Genomic DNA, 16335 nt, shown 5'->3' with positions numbered 1-16335 from the left:
TACCCAACAGAATATCTGTTTATGTTGTTCTGCCAACTGGAACTCAAACTAGACTCCATGGGATAAGGTATGTACTTGAATAATTGTGACACAGGCACCCATACCTGTTCCTACCTTTGGCCTGCTCCTAGCAGGAGGAAGTACTGCCCACTCTCTGAGTGACAGTCTTAGCTTTCTTCCTTTCCTTATAAGCAATTTTCTTAGGTCTTTTGCCTTATTTCTTCCTCCATATGCTGCTTCTAACAGATCTAAGGTTGTTAATAATCCTAGTGCAGTTACACATGTAATTAATCAGGAACAAAAGTATATATGTGTTTGGATCACTTGAATTATTTCTTTTCTTAATTTAAAAGTATCTTTTATTGATACTCAGGTAATTCATGCTAATATTGAGCCTGAACTTTACCACTATTTGCAAATTTGTTCTTTAGTGACCAACACATTTTCATGGTCATATTTTAATGGATATAAACTTGCAGCCAAAGATCATTCACTCATATAAAGTTTCAGTAAAATTTTCTAATTGAATAACTGCTGGTAGGGTATCTGCTGGTGTAAGGTACACTATAGTGGTGGTTAAGACTTAGTTTACATGCATTGGATAATTAAGCAAAACTTTTTCTTTATAAATCTTCAAACAGCTGCACCCCAGGCTTTACTTGATATGAAGACAAAATGCTAAAATGCCTAGATGTTTTTACCATAAATATGAGGGTACTTTGGAAAGTTCATGGAAAAATGGAATTAAAAGGTAATATGAATCTTTCCATGAACTTTTGAAGACCCTTCACATAACTAACCAACATAAAACATCTGGAATACAAAGTCAGTAAAATTTTGAATGATTTTAATAAAGTGAAAAATGGTGTATAGAGATAATTTCCTCACAGTTTAAAAGGTTAAAAACAAAAAGTTTAAGCAGTTTTAAGTGTGAATGTTTTCGGTTGCAGTTTCTCTAATTTTGTTGTTATAATGATAAATATTCTGTAAGTGAAAGTGAGGGCTGCACACCACTGGATAACACCCCACTGTGTTTGGGAGAGAAGGGTGAAATTAGAGAGTTGAAAGATGAGCTGTTTTGGGCTCTTTTGTTTGCTCACATTGTAAATTTAGAAGAAGCACTTTATTGTGAATCTCAAGTTTCTCATCTGTAAAGTGGAGTAATTATCTCTCCTTCCTCTGCTCATGGGTATGGAGTGAGGATTTAATGCAATAATGAATGAATAAAGAGCTTTTTCTTTTTTGAGAATGATGATTTTTATTAGAGATTGATAAGCCAGAATGTCATGGTTCAGATGCTGCAGTGTAAGGCCCTGAGTGACCACTTCCCATCTGACTGAGAGTTGGTTCTGTTTTCCTAGTTGTTACCCAGGAGGCAGCATCTGGTCAAGAAGGGAGGGTGTGCAGGGAGGAGTATGGGCTCTAGAGCTGGGCAGACATTGGATCTAATTTGGGTTTAGCCAATTAACTATCTGTGTGGCTTTGGACAGTTTACTTCAATTTAATTACAAAAAATATTGAAACCAGTGCCTATCTTGCAGAATTGTGGGATTGTGTCCTAGTAGATGCAGTCAGTACAAACTATTATTCAGTTCTGTTCTACATTAAGTATCTAAAAAGAGACTAAATGTGAATTAATCCTGATTTCATGTCATTTACGATGTGTAACTGGGTAGGTGCTCTACATATTTTATGAGCCATTTTATCCAATCTCCTCAAAATAGAGAACAAATCACAGCCCCCCTCCCCCCACTCCCCAGTGGTGTGCCTCAACAATTGGTTCCTGTCATTAAATGACCCCAGATTTCACTATTTTTGTATGTGAGTGATGGAGTTTGGATGTGTTGTCCCCTCCAAAAATCATGTGGAAATTTGACCTTCAATGTGGCAGTGTTGGAAACTGATTGGGTCATGGGTGCAGATCCCTCATGAATGGATTAATGCTCTCCCTGGGGATTAATGAGTGAGTTCTCGCTCTATTAGTTCCTGTGAGAGCTCATTGCTTAAAAAGACCCTGGCACCTTCTCTCTCTCTCTTGCTTCCTCTCACCATGTGATCTGCTTATACCCACTGGCTGCCTGCCACTTTCCACCATGAGTAGAAACAGTCTGAGGCCCATGCCAGATGCAGCTGTCCAAGAATTGTAAGCCTAGTAAACCTCTCTTCTTTATAAATTACCCAGTCTCAGGTAATTCTGTTATAGCAACACAAAATGGACTAAAACAGTGAGATTGGCTCTAAAGTTGAAGATTCAGCTAATAGGAAGTTGGGCTTCAGGTGATGCCTGATTTCTGCCTTGGACTGGTGCATTTTTTCTGATTTCCATAGAGTTCAGTATAAATTATTCGTTCCGCAGATATGTATTGAGCACTGACTATATCCCAGGCACTGCTGGGTTTTAAGGAAATAGAAGTTGATGTGTGGATGATAGAATGAGACATTTCAAAATGGATGTAGTGTTCCAGAAGGGGAGAATTGAGAAAATAGAAAAGGTGATATTTAAAGAGAGAAAAGCTGAGCATTTTTCAGAATTGAAGGAAGCCATGATCAGCAGATTCAGGAAAAATAAGTCCCAAATGAGATAAACAAATCAAAACCTAGATATAGTGAAACTGCAGAGAACAAAGGAAACTAACTTGTGAAAATAATCAGGGATGATACTAACGAAAAGTTGACAATTGGACTGACAGCAGATGTCTAGTGTTGCTGTTGAGAAGACAAGCAAACTTCAAATGAAAATAAACTCATCTAGACTGTAATTCAAGTGTGAGGCTGAAATAAAATTTTCAGGGTAAAGTTGAGAGTTCATCTCTAACCCTTGCTGAGAGTTTACCTCTTAACATCCCTTTTATGAAAAAGACTGCTAGAAGATATATTTGGAGAAATTTGAATCCTGCAAGGAAGAAATGAGATGCAAAAGGGTATATGAGTAAAGGAATTTGCAAACATGTAGGAAAGTCTTAAATATTTACTTTATAAAACAATAATAGTGAAAATGACTAGTTTTAAGAGAAAAATGTAGGGTAGCAATATGCAAACAGTTGATTGAAGTTAAGACATTCTAAGTATTCAGAAGGAAGATAGAGATGTTGGTTAGCTTTAGACATTAACATAGCTGATGTACTTGTTAAATTTTTTATGGTGACCTTATGTTGCAGCAATAAAATACAGTTTCCAAACTAGCAGAACTTAAAAAAGGAATAAAGAAAGCCCAAGCCATCCAAAAGAAGAGAGGAAAGGGGGTGCTGGGAGAGGATACTTAGAAAAAACATACAAATAAAAATCACCAAATTAGATTTTAAAAATATATATGAATAGATCAAAATGAATATAAATGGAATTAAAAAGCTACTTAAAGACCACTTACCAGAGTGAGTAAAAAAAAAAAAAAAAAAAAAAACACGCAAAACTCTTCCTTTTTTTTTCTTTTTCTTTTTTTAAAAATGTGAACAACTAGTGAAACATAAAGGTTGTAAGTAAAAAGATGAGAAAATGTACACCTGGAAAAAAAAAAAAAAAAAAAAAAAAAAAAAAAAACACGCAAAACTCTTCCTTTTTTTTTCTTTTTCTTTTTTTAAAAATGTGAACAACTAGTGAAACATAAAGGTTGTAAGTAAAAAGATGAGAAAATGTACACCTGGAAAATACTAATGAAAAAGCTAGTAAGGTAGTATAGCTATATAAATAAAGATAAAATAGACTTCAAAAGCATTTTTAAGGATTGAGTCTATACCTAATGACAAGGTAAAATCACCGTGAAGGTATTATAGTTATAAACTTTTATGTACCTTCAATGCTTAAAAAAAAGCAGAAGTTTACAGAATTACAAAAAGTTGATAAGTTCACAATTTTAATAATCATCACCTGATGGTTATCATACAAAAATTAGTAAGCATATGGGAGAGAACACAATAAGCTTGACCAGATGAATGAATATGTACATGCATTCTACCAGTTGGAGAATCACATTCTTTTCAAATCCACGTGTGACAATTTCAGAACTAATCAAATACTATACCTCTAAGTAAATCTCAACAAATATTTATACAAACCATGTTTTCTGACCACAGTGCATTTACAAAAAAGTAACCAAAACGCAATAGATTGTGCTTTTGGTGTCAAGTCTAAGAACCTTTACATAGCCATAGGTCATGAAGATTGTCGTGTTTTCTTCTAAAAGTTTTATAATTTTACATTTTACAATTAAATCCATGATCCATTTTGAGTTAATTTTTATATAAGGTGTATCATTTTCATTGAGTTTTTTTTTTTTTTTAAATCTAAGATGCCTAATTGTTTCAGCCCCATTTATTGAAGAGGCTATCGTTTCTCCATTGAATTGTTTCTGTATCTTTGTCAAAAATCATTTAAGTGTACTTATGTCAGTTTATTTTGGTTCTCTGTTCTCTTTCATTAGTTGATGTGTCTATATACCATACTGTTTTGATTACTGTAACTATATTGTAATCTTTAATATCAGGTAGAGTGATTCCTTCCACATCACTCTTTTTTGTCATGATTGTTGTAGATAATTTATGGTCTCTACCTTTCCATGTGGATTTGAAAATAATCTTATCTACCAAAATCTTGCTGGCATTTTGATAGGAATTGCATTAAACTTATAGATAAAATTTGAGAAAACTGACATCGTTACCATGTGAATCTCCCAATCCATGAGCATTGTATGTTTCTTCATTTATTTGGGTCATCTTTGATTTCCTTCAGGAGAATTTTGTAATTTTCAGCCTATAGATTCAGTATGTGTTTTAAGTATATACTTAAGTATTTTATTTTCCTTGGAGAGTTTGTAAATGGTCTGTGGTTTTCATTTCAGTTTCTCAATTTCCATTGTTAGTTTATAGAAATGTTTCTTTTTTGTGTTTTGATCTTGTTTTCTGTGACTTTGCTGAAGTTACTTTATGAGTTCTAGCAGTTTTAGATTCTTTGGGATTTTTCTATGTAGACAGTCACATCATCTACAAATAGAGATAGTTTTATTTATTCGTTTTTGATCTGTGTACCCTTTATTTCTTTTTCTTGCCTTATTGCAGTGGCTAGAGGTTCTAGTACTATGAACAAGAGTTATGAGCAGAATCCTTGCTTTGGTTCTGATCTTAGGGAGAAGGCATTTATTTAATCTTTCACATTAAGTCTGATGTTAGATGTAGGCTTTTAAAGATGCTCCTTATCAAGTTGAGGTGATTCCTTTCTTGTCCCAAGTTCCAAGAGTTTTTATCAGAATGTGTGTTGGACTTTGTCAAATGCTTTTTTTCATCTTTAGCTTGTTAATACAATGGATTACATGGATTGATTTTCAAATATTTAACCAGCCTTGCTTAACTGAAATAAATCTCACTTGGCTGTGGTATATAATTCTTTTTATACATTGGACTTCTTTTACTGATATTTTGCAGAGGACTTATGTGTCTAAATTTGTACGAGATATTGGCCTGTAGTTTTCTTTTTTTGTACTGTTTTTGTCTGGTTTGGTTATCAGGGTAATTGCAGACTCATAAAATGAGTTGGGAAGTATTCTATCATCTTCTATATTCTGAAAGAGATTATGTAAAATTACTGTTAATTCTTCTTTAACTATTTGGTGGAATTTACTAGTGAAGCCATTTGGGCCTGGAGATTTATTTTATGGAAATTTTAAGTTATAAATTCAATTTCTTAATGATTATAGGAATCTTCAAATTGCCTATTTTATCTTGTGTTTTGGTCATTTGTGGGTTTTGAGGAAATGGTCCATTTTTTTCCAATTTGTTAGTTTTATGGGCATAAAGTTGTTCATAGCATTATCTTTTAATGGTTGCAAGGATCTGTAATGATAGTCTCCATTTTATGCTTGATATTGATGTAGCTCTCTTTTAATTTTTGTCAGTTTTGCTAGGAGTTTTAAAATTTTAAGTTTTCCAAGAGCCAACTTTTTGTTTCATTAATTTTCTCCATTGTTTTCTTATTGTCAATTTCTTTGATTTCAGCTCAGATATTTTTTATCTTTCCTTCTGGAAGCTTTGGACTTATTTTGCTCTTCCTTTTCTAGTTTCTTGAGGTAAAAACTTGTTATTGATTGGAAACATTTCCTCTTTTCTATTGTATGCATATAGTGCTATAAATTTTCTTCTCAGCACTACTTTAGCTGCATCCCACATTTTTGACACACTTTTTAAAAATTTAGTTTTACATATTTTTATTAATTTACTTTGAGACTTCCTCTTTACATACGAATTATCTAGAAGTGTTGTTTGATGTCCACATTTTGAGATTTAAAAAATTTTTGTTATTGATTTCTAGTTGTGTTTTTGTTATCAATTTCTTGTTTTATTCCACTATTGTCGGAGAACACATTCTGTCTGATTTCTGTTCTTTTAAATTTGGTGAGATTTGTTCTTTTAAATTTGGTGAGATTTTGGTGAGATTTGCCCAGACTATGGTCTACCTTGGTGACTGTTTCATGGATTCTCCTCCACAATATGCCTGCTCTTGTTTTTTGCTTTCCCTTCAGAATACTCAGGTAATTATTTTTTAAATTTTTTCCAGAGTTTATAGTTGTTATTCAGGAAGGATGGTCTGTCTACAGGAGGACTGATGATATTGGTATCCTTCTCTCTTAATTTTTAAGGATCAGAAGTCCTGAAAGCAGAACTCCTCAGCACTTTTTACTTCAGTCTTCATATCTGATATGATTTTACTCTTTTTTCTCTTTCTTTTTTTTTTCTGAGTTCAACCAATTTTTGCCTTATTCCTTTCTGTTCTACGTTCATTTCTGTTTTTAGTTTTGAATTTTTGATCCATGGGTTTTGTTCGTTTGTTTGTTTTTTTTTTGATTTACAAATGCTTACTTAAGGATATGTAATTCAGTTTAGTTGTGTTAGTTTTCTCTCCCTTGTAGTTGCTTCCTTGGGTATGTGTGTGTTGGGGTAATTGTGGTTGTTAGCTGAAGCATTTTTTTCCCATTTTGTTTACTTCTCAGTGAGGATTTTTTCTAGTTTTTCACTCAATCAAAAAGATTTGTTATATCCCCCATTATTTCTCATCTTCCTTATCTGCTTTTTTTTTCTATTTACCTCTTATTGCTATCTAACATATGTGTTTTACTCATTTATCTTGTTTATTGCCTTTCAACCTACCAAAGTATAAGCTCCAAGAGGGTTAGGATTTTTGTTGTTGTTGTTGTTGCTCATTATTGTATTCCTAGCATTAAGTCAGTGCCTGGCATATTAATTAGGCTCTTGATAAATACTTGTTGCATAACTAAAAAATATAAGAACAATTGATTAAACAAAGGTTTATCTGAATAAAAGTATCATGCTCTTTGATATATATAGCCTCAATCAATTTTTTATTGTAGCCACATTAAAAAAAAATTGTATCACTATTTCACATTCTTCATTTGGAATGGTGTTAGACATACCAAACCACAGTTTTATTGAAGCTGTTTTGGCTGTTACTGTCATGTTAGAATATTGCCTTGAGCTAATAATACATACAGTTCCTCCTCATGGAAAACAATGAAAATGTACTAAGAACAACCAGAGTGTGGAGAGAGTCTTATTCTTAGTAATGAAACTGCACAAAATAATTCATGTTTCTTATCTGGCATTTGAAAATCTGAATTATTTTCATTATCTGACAATTCTCTATCTTTTTTTTTTTTTTTTACTGCCATGACAATATAGATAAGGGATTGTTCAAAATGAATAGTAAACCACTGGGTTAAAGAGGGCTCATCTCAGCTTCACTGAGGGTTATTCCTCACTGACTGATTTGCCTCTTGTTTCAAGGACAGAAATTCTAGGAGGATTTATAGGGATTGATAATGGGAAAAAATCTGAGAGACTCTGGATGTTCAAAAAACACAATTTTTATTAGTGACTCATAAACAGGTTTAAATATCAGTAGATATCATAGACACTGCTTTGGAAATAGGCTATGCATAGATTTCTTTTCTTCCTAGGCTAGGAAGTAACTCCATCCCACTCTGTTCCATTTAACATCCAGAATGATGCTATATTCTCTACATCTTTGATTGCAAAGTGGTCTCTATTTATCACTATCATTTACCTTCTACATTTGAAAAATATATATTCACAAGCACCCATTTTCTCATTTCTGAGACTTTCAGAAAGGAAAAATGATTTCTTATTTGTGACCTATGAGTAAGAATTCATTACTTATCATTTGTAACAATATAAAAATCGTATCCCACACAGTAGTTCTGAGCCAGGCTATATGTATGGGAATTTGAAAATAATAGATATGAATGATAGGAAGAAAAGGAAAGGAAGGGAGGGAGTATTTGATATTAAGGCAGCACTTTTTTCTTCTCTGTTTGAACCGGGGGCAAATTCATTCCAATGAGATTTACAGAGAAGTAGAAGTTCTCTGTTATAAGGGGCTAAGGATAACTAATTTTATTCTTTGCCATCTACAACTTAGTTCAGGCACATGAAGGGAAACAGAGTTTTTAAAGGTCAGGGTAGAAATGGATGAGAAAGTAGCAAAAAACCAGCCACTGGCAGAACTGGTAGATTATTATTGATAGAATAGATCAATGATTGTTCAGGAATAGGGTTATCATGACCAAGTTGTGCTGCTTTAGTCCCCAAAATGTCTACATCAGCAAAATAAAAATCAAGGTGAAAACATTGGAATTATTGAAAGTACACATAAAGACATCAAAAAATGATAATCTGACAAATATCGTATGATAATGTATTTTTTTTTTTTTTTTTTTTTTTTTTTTTTTTTTTTTTTCCCCCCTTTAAAAAAAAATTTTTTTTTAAAGGGGGGAAAAAAAAAAAAAAAAATTTACAAAACAATTTTTTCAAATTTTTTTTTTTTTTTTTCCCCCCTTTAAAAAAAAATTTTTTTTTAAAGGGGGGAAAAAAAAAAAAAAAAATTTACAAAACAATTTTTTCAAATTTTTTTTTTTTTTTTTCCCCCCTTTAAAAAAAAATTTTTTTTTAAAGGGGGGAAAAAAAAAAAAAAAAATTTACAAAACAATTTTTTCAAATTTTTTTTTTTTTTTTTCCCCCCTTTAAAAAAAAATTTTTTTTTAAAGGGGGGAAAAAAAAAAAAAAAAATTTACAAAACAATTTTTTCAAATTTTTTTTTTTTTTTTTCCCCCCTTTAAAAAAAAATTTTTTTTTAAAGGGGGGAAAAAAAAAAAAAAAAATTTACAAAACAATTTTTTCAAATTTTTTTTTTTTTTTTTGTCTTTTGTCTTTTTTCCGTGTCCGGCAACGGATCGCAACCCTCAGTGTTGCCCCCGTACCGGACCAGGGACCGGCAACGGGATCGCAAGCCTCGGCGTTGCTCCCGCGCCTCGCTCAGCCAGTGAGCGGGAGCCGGTCTGTATGTGGGATCCGAACCCTCGGACGGGAGCGCCGCCGCGCTTCCCAAGTGGCGCACTATCCAGTGCGCCACCGGGCCGGCCCTGATAATGTATTTTAACATCTCAAATAAATGATTACTACAGTGATCCTGAGTTCTGTCCTTCTCTGTTCAGCCAGCCAGTTCAAAGGTTACAGAAACTTGAAAGTGAATTTTTTAGTGAAAGGTTCCAGGTCTCTGAAGATATAAGCAATGAGGTCTTTCTTACCTGGCTTGGATGGAAGTGATAGTGGGAGAGAGAGGTTACTTACCTTGCTCCAACACCTTCAAGCCTTCCTAGATAGAGCTCACTGTTTTGCTCTGGCTGTCTTCCCCAGCTTATAATCAGCACTGACCCTCCAAGATCCAGACCATTCCTCACTTCCAGAGGGGTTAACTCTTTATGGGACAGCCACATGCCTGTGTTTTCACTGACTTACTTTCTTTGCATGGCAGCTTTGAACTCAGGACCTTTCACATTGACCCTATGGTCTGGTCCCAGGATGGCACTATCCTTATTTCCAGACTTGGTGTCATCAAATACTGATCTCTTGTCCTTAAAGGAGTTGGAGTGGAAGAAGGGTAGGGGCTGAGTTCCTCTCAAAGTATAAACATTTCTAAGTTATCCAGAAGTCTGAATTTCAGATAATCAAATAACTTCATTTATTCAGAATAATTTTGGGACTACTGGCTAGTAATCTGGAAAGAAAAAGTTATATCCTTACTTCATTGCGGTAGTAGGCAAATTTAAGAAGTCTCCCATGATCTTTGCCCATCATTACTCTTATGATTGCATTATGTGGCGCTGTTGACTCTAAGATTATCCTGGATTATTCAGGGAGGCCCAACGCAATCACATGAGTCCTTAAAAGCCGAATAGAAGTAGCAGAAGTCAACTCAGATTGAAAACTGTGACAGATGCTCTCCTGTAGACCCTGAAGGAGCAAACTACAATATTGTGGAAAGGCCAACATGACAGGGGATGATAGATAGCCTCTACAACTTGAGGACAGGCTCCCATCTGACAAACAGCAAGGAAATAGGGACCTTGGGCCTACCAAGCAAGGAGCTGGATTCTGCCGAGGGCCTGAGTGAACTTGGAAGTACATCGTACCCAGAGCCTCTCTGGCTATTACCTTCATTTTAGCCCACTGAGACCCTGAGCAAAGATTTTAGCCCAGACTGGGGCCCTGAGTTCCATCAGGCTGTGCTGGTTCTGACCTAGAGAACTGGGAGATAATGCATTTGTATTGTTTTAAGCTGTTAAATTTGTGACAATTTCTTACAGCAGCAATAGAAGACTAATACAATTCTTTACATGAAAATAAATTCCATATGGATCAATGATGAATAAATATGATTACAAAAGAAAACAGTGCACAATAAATTATCATAAATAAAATAAAAATAAAAATACAAACAACAAACTGGGAAAAATATTACATATATAGGAGCCATTTGGGTAATTAACCCAGTATTTAAAGAAAGCACACAAAGCAATAGTAAATTTTAGAGATGTTTAATTTCACTCATAATAAAATAAACTACAACTACAGTAGTTATCACCTTTTCCCTTTACCATATTAGCAAATATAAAAACAGGCACTTTCATTTAATGTTGTTTGTCATGTAAATCATTTAATCATTTGAAGAGCAATTCGACAATATGTATAAAAATTTAAAACGCACATACCTTTAGCAACTCTACCTGTTCAAATTTATCCTAAAGCTACAACTCATAAGTAGATATAATGATATCTATCCAGGGCCACATCACTTATTCAAAACCCTTACTGCCAAGTTTGCTTCAGAGCTTAAAATTGCTTGGATTTTAGAAAGTTAAGTTGGTTCATACAATACAGTATATTTTGTAACAACTCTAGTGGGAGCTGGGATAACAACCTGTAATGAAACCTAGTTACATGTCAGTGAAAAAGATAAATTATTTCACATTAACTAGTATAAATAAAGACTAAATAGCCTCACATCAGTTCTGCTATAATTTAGCTGCCCAATGAGTGTGCCAAAAATTTGAAGACATCATCAGTTTTCTAAGGTGTTTGGGCTTTGGAAATGCAGGTAAGGGATTTTAGACCTGCACAAGAACATTTGTTGCAGCATTTTTTTTTTTTTCTGTAACAGCAAAAGAGTAGGAAGAACTTAAACACCTTTATCCAGCATCTAAGGTACTGAATAAAGAATTGTCATATTTATACATTGTAAAAAATGTGAAAAGTAATAAAAGTATTAAAAAGAGTGAAGTTTTGAAAAGAATCGAATTGGTATATATATATATGGATTGTGGATTAAGTGAATAAAAACAAGATGCTGTAAGATGTGAATATTTTGTTTTCATTTGTACCATAAACACACATACAACACATACATGTGTATACAGTATATAGAATCCCTGCGAGGACCTATAAGAAACCTGGGTTTTGTGACAGTGACAGTGTTTGCCCTGGGAAGATGAACTAGCCAAGACGAGTACTGCATGGGGTTTTCATTGCATTCTTCTTGAACTGAATTTGTAGTTTATATATTTTATTTTATTTTTAATTGTCATAGCATGTACTACTCAAAAAGAAAATCTCTAGGATAGTAAATGGTTGGTTCAGATTTAGTTCTGTCTGCAGGTCTCCTTCATTGGAGTTGCCGCTGCCCCATGGTGGATGGCCTTGAGAAGCAGGGAAAAAAGAGAGAAATCGATTGAAATATTCAGTTTTATGTTCAGTTTTAGGTGTAGGCAGTTGAAATGGATGACCTCTTCTACACCATGAGATTACATATAGGGACAGTATGTACAGTTCCTCGACAAAACCCAGATTCTTTTCTGCTTCAGCCTGTAAACAAAGAAATCGAGACAAACGAAGTTTTCTCATAGTTGACTGCAATTAGGAGCGTAATGGCAAAGGAGGGAAAGAAGAGATGGGAGATTGGAATGTGAACTCAAAAATGACACACGGGCTCGATTGTTACATTCAAAACTAAGCGAAAGATCCAGAGCAACAATGATGCAACATTTTAGCCCTTAGCAGAAGCTCTAGAACAGCTCCAGCCTGTGATGGGGGATGTGCATGGAAGTGACTGAGGGACTGCGTGGAACGCTGTGTGGCCCAGGACGACGGGTGGCAGGTTCCGGCCCCTGCCGCGCCTCTTGTCCAGCAGAGGTCACCCTCACTCAGCCTGCGGCCGCCCGGCCAAGTGTGGCGCGGTCCGCGAAGGGCAGGACGTCCTGTGGGTCCTGTGCCGCCGGGACGCCGGGCTGAGCCGGGGGTGGGGCCGCTGCCACAGTCGCGGGTGGAAATAAACTGTATCTGGGAAACTGCTGTCTGTGGTCTCTGCTGCTCGGGTGCTCGATTTTCGTGCCCACTACACTGATGATGAGGAAGGTGGTTTTGATGGGGAGGTTAGCAGGCGAGCGCTTCTCTGCGGACCCCAGTGAAAACACCAGACCGAGTGGGGGATCCACGGCTCTGGCGCCATGGGACTGCATTCAGCTGGCTTCCCAGCACACGTCGCCCAGCCCGGGGGAGCTCAGGAAACGCGCAGTTGAGTCAAGCGTGACTTCAGGGAAGGGAACAGAGTCCCGCCGTCACGCAGATCCTGGTAATCATCCCGAAGTGACGGCTGAGAGTGGGCACCGTCCCTGACTGGGCTCGGAGCTGTGGTCCCGACTCACGTGGCCACGTGTTGGTTTCCAGTTGTTTGATGCGTGTAGAGCTTTTCTCCCAACTAGATTAATTAACAAGCAGAACAGGAACTGGGAGAGCTTAGATGGATTTCACCCTCCTCAGAGCTTGCGCGGAGCACCTAGAAGCACCTACCGATTCCTGTTCAGTGACTAACTGGTCAGAGGGAAGAGTCGTTTACCTGTCGCATATGGAAAGGATACAAGACAACCAGACCTTTCAGTGCCTCATCCTGTGGCTCTTTCTGCTTCTGGATGTTACACTTATTTGCATTTGCGGAAGCCTGAAAAGAAATGGCTATTAGACATTAACTAATCCATTTCTACGTTTGGAATCTCATTTGTAGTCTATGCTAGTATTCGTGTTTACACACGAACATATTTACCTACACTCTCTATTAACTGAAACAGATTTTTAGGTACTCTAGTGCACCTCTGCCACTTCTGTTCTCAACCTTCCCAACAACTTAGAGTGTCTTCCACTCAGCGGTGCCTAAACAGTGCACACGGGCCAAGACAGATTCTTGTTATACAACTATATTAAAACAATTAAATAGCAACCAGGTGCCAGGCACTGCTCTAAGTACATAATAGATTTTTGTTTCATGTAAGTTTTATGCTATATGGTAGGCACCATTATTATCCTTATTTTACAGATGAGGCAAAGAGGGGCAGTACCTTTCCCGAGGTACAAAGCCAGAAAGCAAGCGTCAGGATTAAAACGTAGCCAGTCTACTTCCAGATTCTGTGTTCATAAATGTTACACTGAATTCTCTCAGAAGATCAAAACATGTGCATTCTTTTTCTCTCTCTCTCTGAGTGTCTCTCTCTCTCCCTCCTTCTCCCCCCCCCCCCCCGTGTGTGTGTGTATGTGTGTGTACATAAAAAAAGGCAAGGCTTAAGTTTTCTAAGGGAAGAAAGATTCACAGGGAAGGTGTTTGGTTTTGTGCTTACAGGAACAGCTGCTTAAGGACATGTTTCACAATGAGCTTTAGAACTTGCTGGAAACACGTGTCACCATGTGACAATTAGAGGGGGATAAAGAAAATATATTCAATGATGGATCATGGCGATTGTCCTTTTAGTACACGGTCCTGTTTGTTTTCTCTGAAGCCGGGTTTCCTCTGAATTCCTGTGTCCTTGAGCATCCTGCTCGTCCTAGTTTCTCCTTCCTAGTCTCTGTTTTGTATTTCCTCCATTCTTCTTTCTAAAATTCCAATTTGTTCAAGGAAAAGAGATCATCACAAAGCCAAATACATACTTAATTATACCAAATTCCCCTTTTTACATTATTTGCCTAAACTGGTTGTCTGCTGAAAAATGAACTCATTCAGATAAGTTTTCTATTATGTGATGTGAATCATTTCACGAAATGAGAAAATGTAGTACAGATGTCACATCTTCAAACGCCAGTGTCTAGCCCCACACTTAGAACCTAAGAGGTTCTTAATAAATATTTGTTGAATGAATGCATGAATGGGATCCAGGAATAAAGATGTGTGTGAGTGTGTGTGTGTGGGGGGGAGGTTAATCTCTGAAATTGTATACAAAATATGTTTTTATGTACTTTTGTATATAAGCATCTTTTGGGGGGTAACCATTAATTCATAACTTCTTATATGTAGGAGTTTATAACTGAAAAGATTAAGAATATCTATTCGAAATCAAGCAGACATCTATGGCTATGTTCTAAATTGCATTTTTCTACAAAAATGTGCAATATTTTTACATTAGCACCCAGAAATAACAGAAGATAACTTTATTTCCAAGGACAGATGAAAAAAAGACAAAAGAAAAGAATAAGGGACTGTCTTCTTTTTTGGATATAATTCCCAAAGAGCCTTTACGTCTACCTGTATTTAATGTACATGTACTTACAAACTTAAAACCTTGAGTAGAAATATATAGTTGAATATCTAACCTATTAAAACTTGCAGATAGAGAAGTTTTCTTAGAAGAAAAGAAAGTAATGAATATAAAAGATCCATAAAGTTAATTATATAAAAATTTTTTAAAAATTGTTCATTGAGAGACACTTTAAATGTTCTAAAATTTTTTCTTAATTTGAAAGTTTTTAATGTAAAATTTACATTTACCATGACATTTCCAATCCCTTTCCCATTATAAACATCTTTGCCTATAGATTCTTTTACATATTTTTCATAGTTAAAGTCTGTCTCTAATTCCAGCTTCTGGGTCATCTGTGCTTATGTTTCTTTTGACTAATTGTTTTCTTATTTCTTTGTGTGCCTGGTACTTTTTGATTTTATACTTGACATTGTGGATGATTATTTATAGAGGCTCTGGAGGATGGTTATTTATAGAGGCTACCTTGTTTTGTTCTAGCAGGCAGTTATATCACCGGTAGATTGCTTTTTTCCTGTGAAGGTTCAATTTCAAGCTTTGTTGGGGTATGTCTATTCTGGTTTTGTCCTTTGCCCTAGGGGAATTTCTTAGTTCGCAAACATGGTCTTTTTTCCTATGACATGGCCCTTTGGAATTTCCAGTGGAAAATCCAAGATTTACTAAGTTACTGAACCCGAAGAGACTTGAACTTCCCCTTCCATCTCCCCCGCATAGGTCCCCTGCTGACATTTCTGCATAGCTCTTCAATCTTGCAGCTGTTGTTTCCTCTGGGGGTTCACTGAAAACTTGCTCCATTTGTGTGAAGATCAGGAGTCAGCCAATGATTCAAAAGGGTTTATATGCAAACTCTGGGCCTGCATCTCTTGTGGATCTCTCCTTTTTATGTTTTTCTCCTAGATTTCCAACGACCCTGGCCACTCCAAGCTCTGTCTTCTTATTTTTCAGGCCAATAGCATTCAGCTTCTGTTTGATCTCTATCCCAAAGAGCATAACATACGTGCTCACTGGGGAATGGCATAAGGGGTAAGAACTATATGAATGTGAATCTCACCCAGTGTGATTACCTTCTTCCAAAGATCAAAACCCCTCTTTTTTTCTGTACTTGTTGGGTTTCCCTTCAGATCATTCAGTTATTTTTCATGCTTGTTCTGGAGTTTATAATTTTTATTGGCAAGTTATTTAGTTTTATACAATCTACTCTACCATTACTAGGTGCCACGGCTATCACTTTTGTTAAATGTATCATTTGTAAATTGAAAAGATCTTTCTTTTGAGAAAAAAGATAATTTGCAAAAGATGTAAAAGAAAAATATGCCTGAAGGCATTAGAGAGATAAAAACGTATGAAGATAACCTGGCCATGATCCAGGAAAAGGCAAATAGCCACAGAGGTGAGACAGG

This window comes from Galeopterus variegatus, unplaced genomic scaffold (assembly GCF_000696425.1).
Source record: "Galeopterus variegatus unplaced genomic scaffold, G_variegatus-3.0.2 Scaffold734, whole genome shotgun sequence".
Taxonomy (NCBI): domain Eukaryota; kingdom Metazoa; phylum Chordata; class Mammalia; order Dermoptera; family Cynocephalidae; genus Galeopterus; species Galeopterus variegatus.
Note: the sequence above shows the minus strand (reverse complement) of the source record.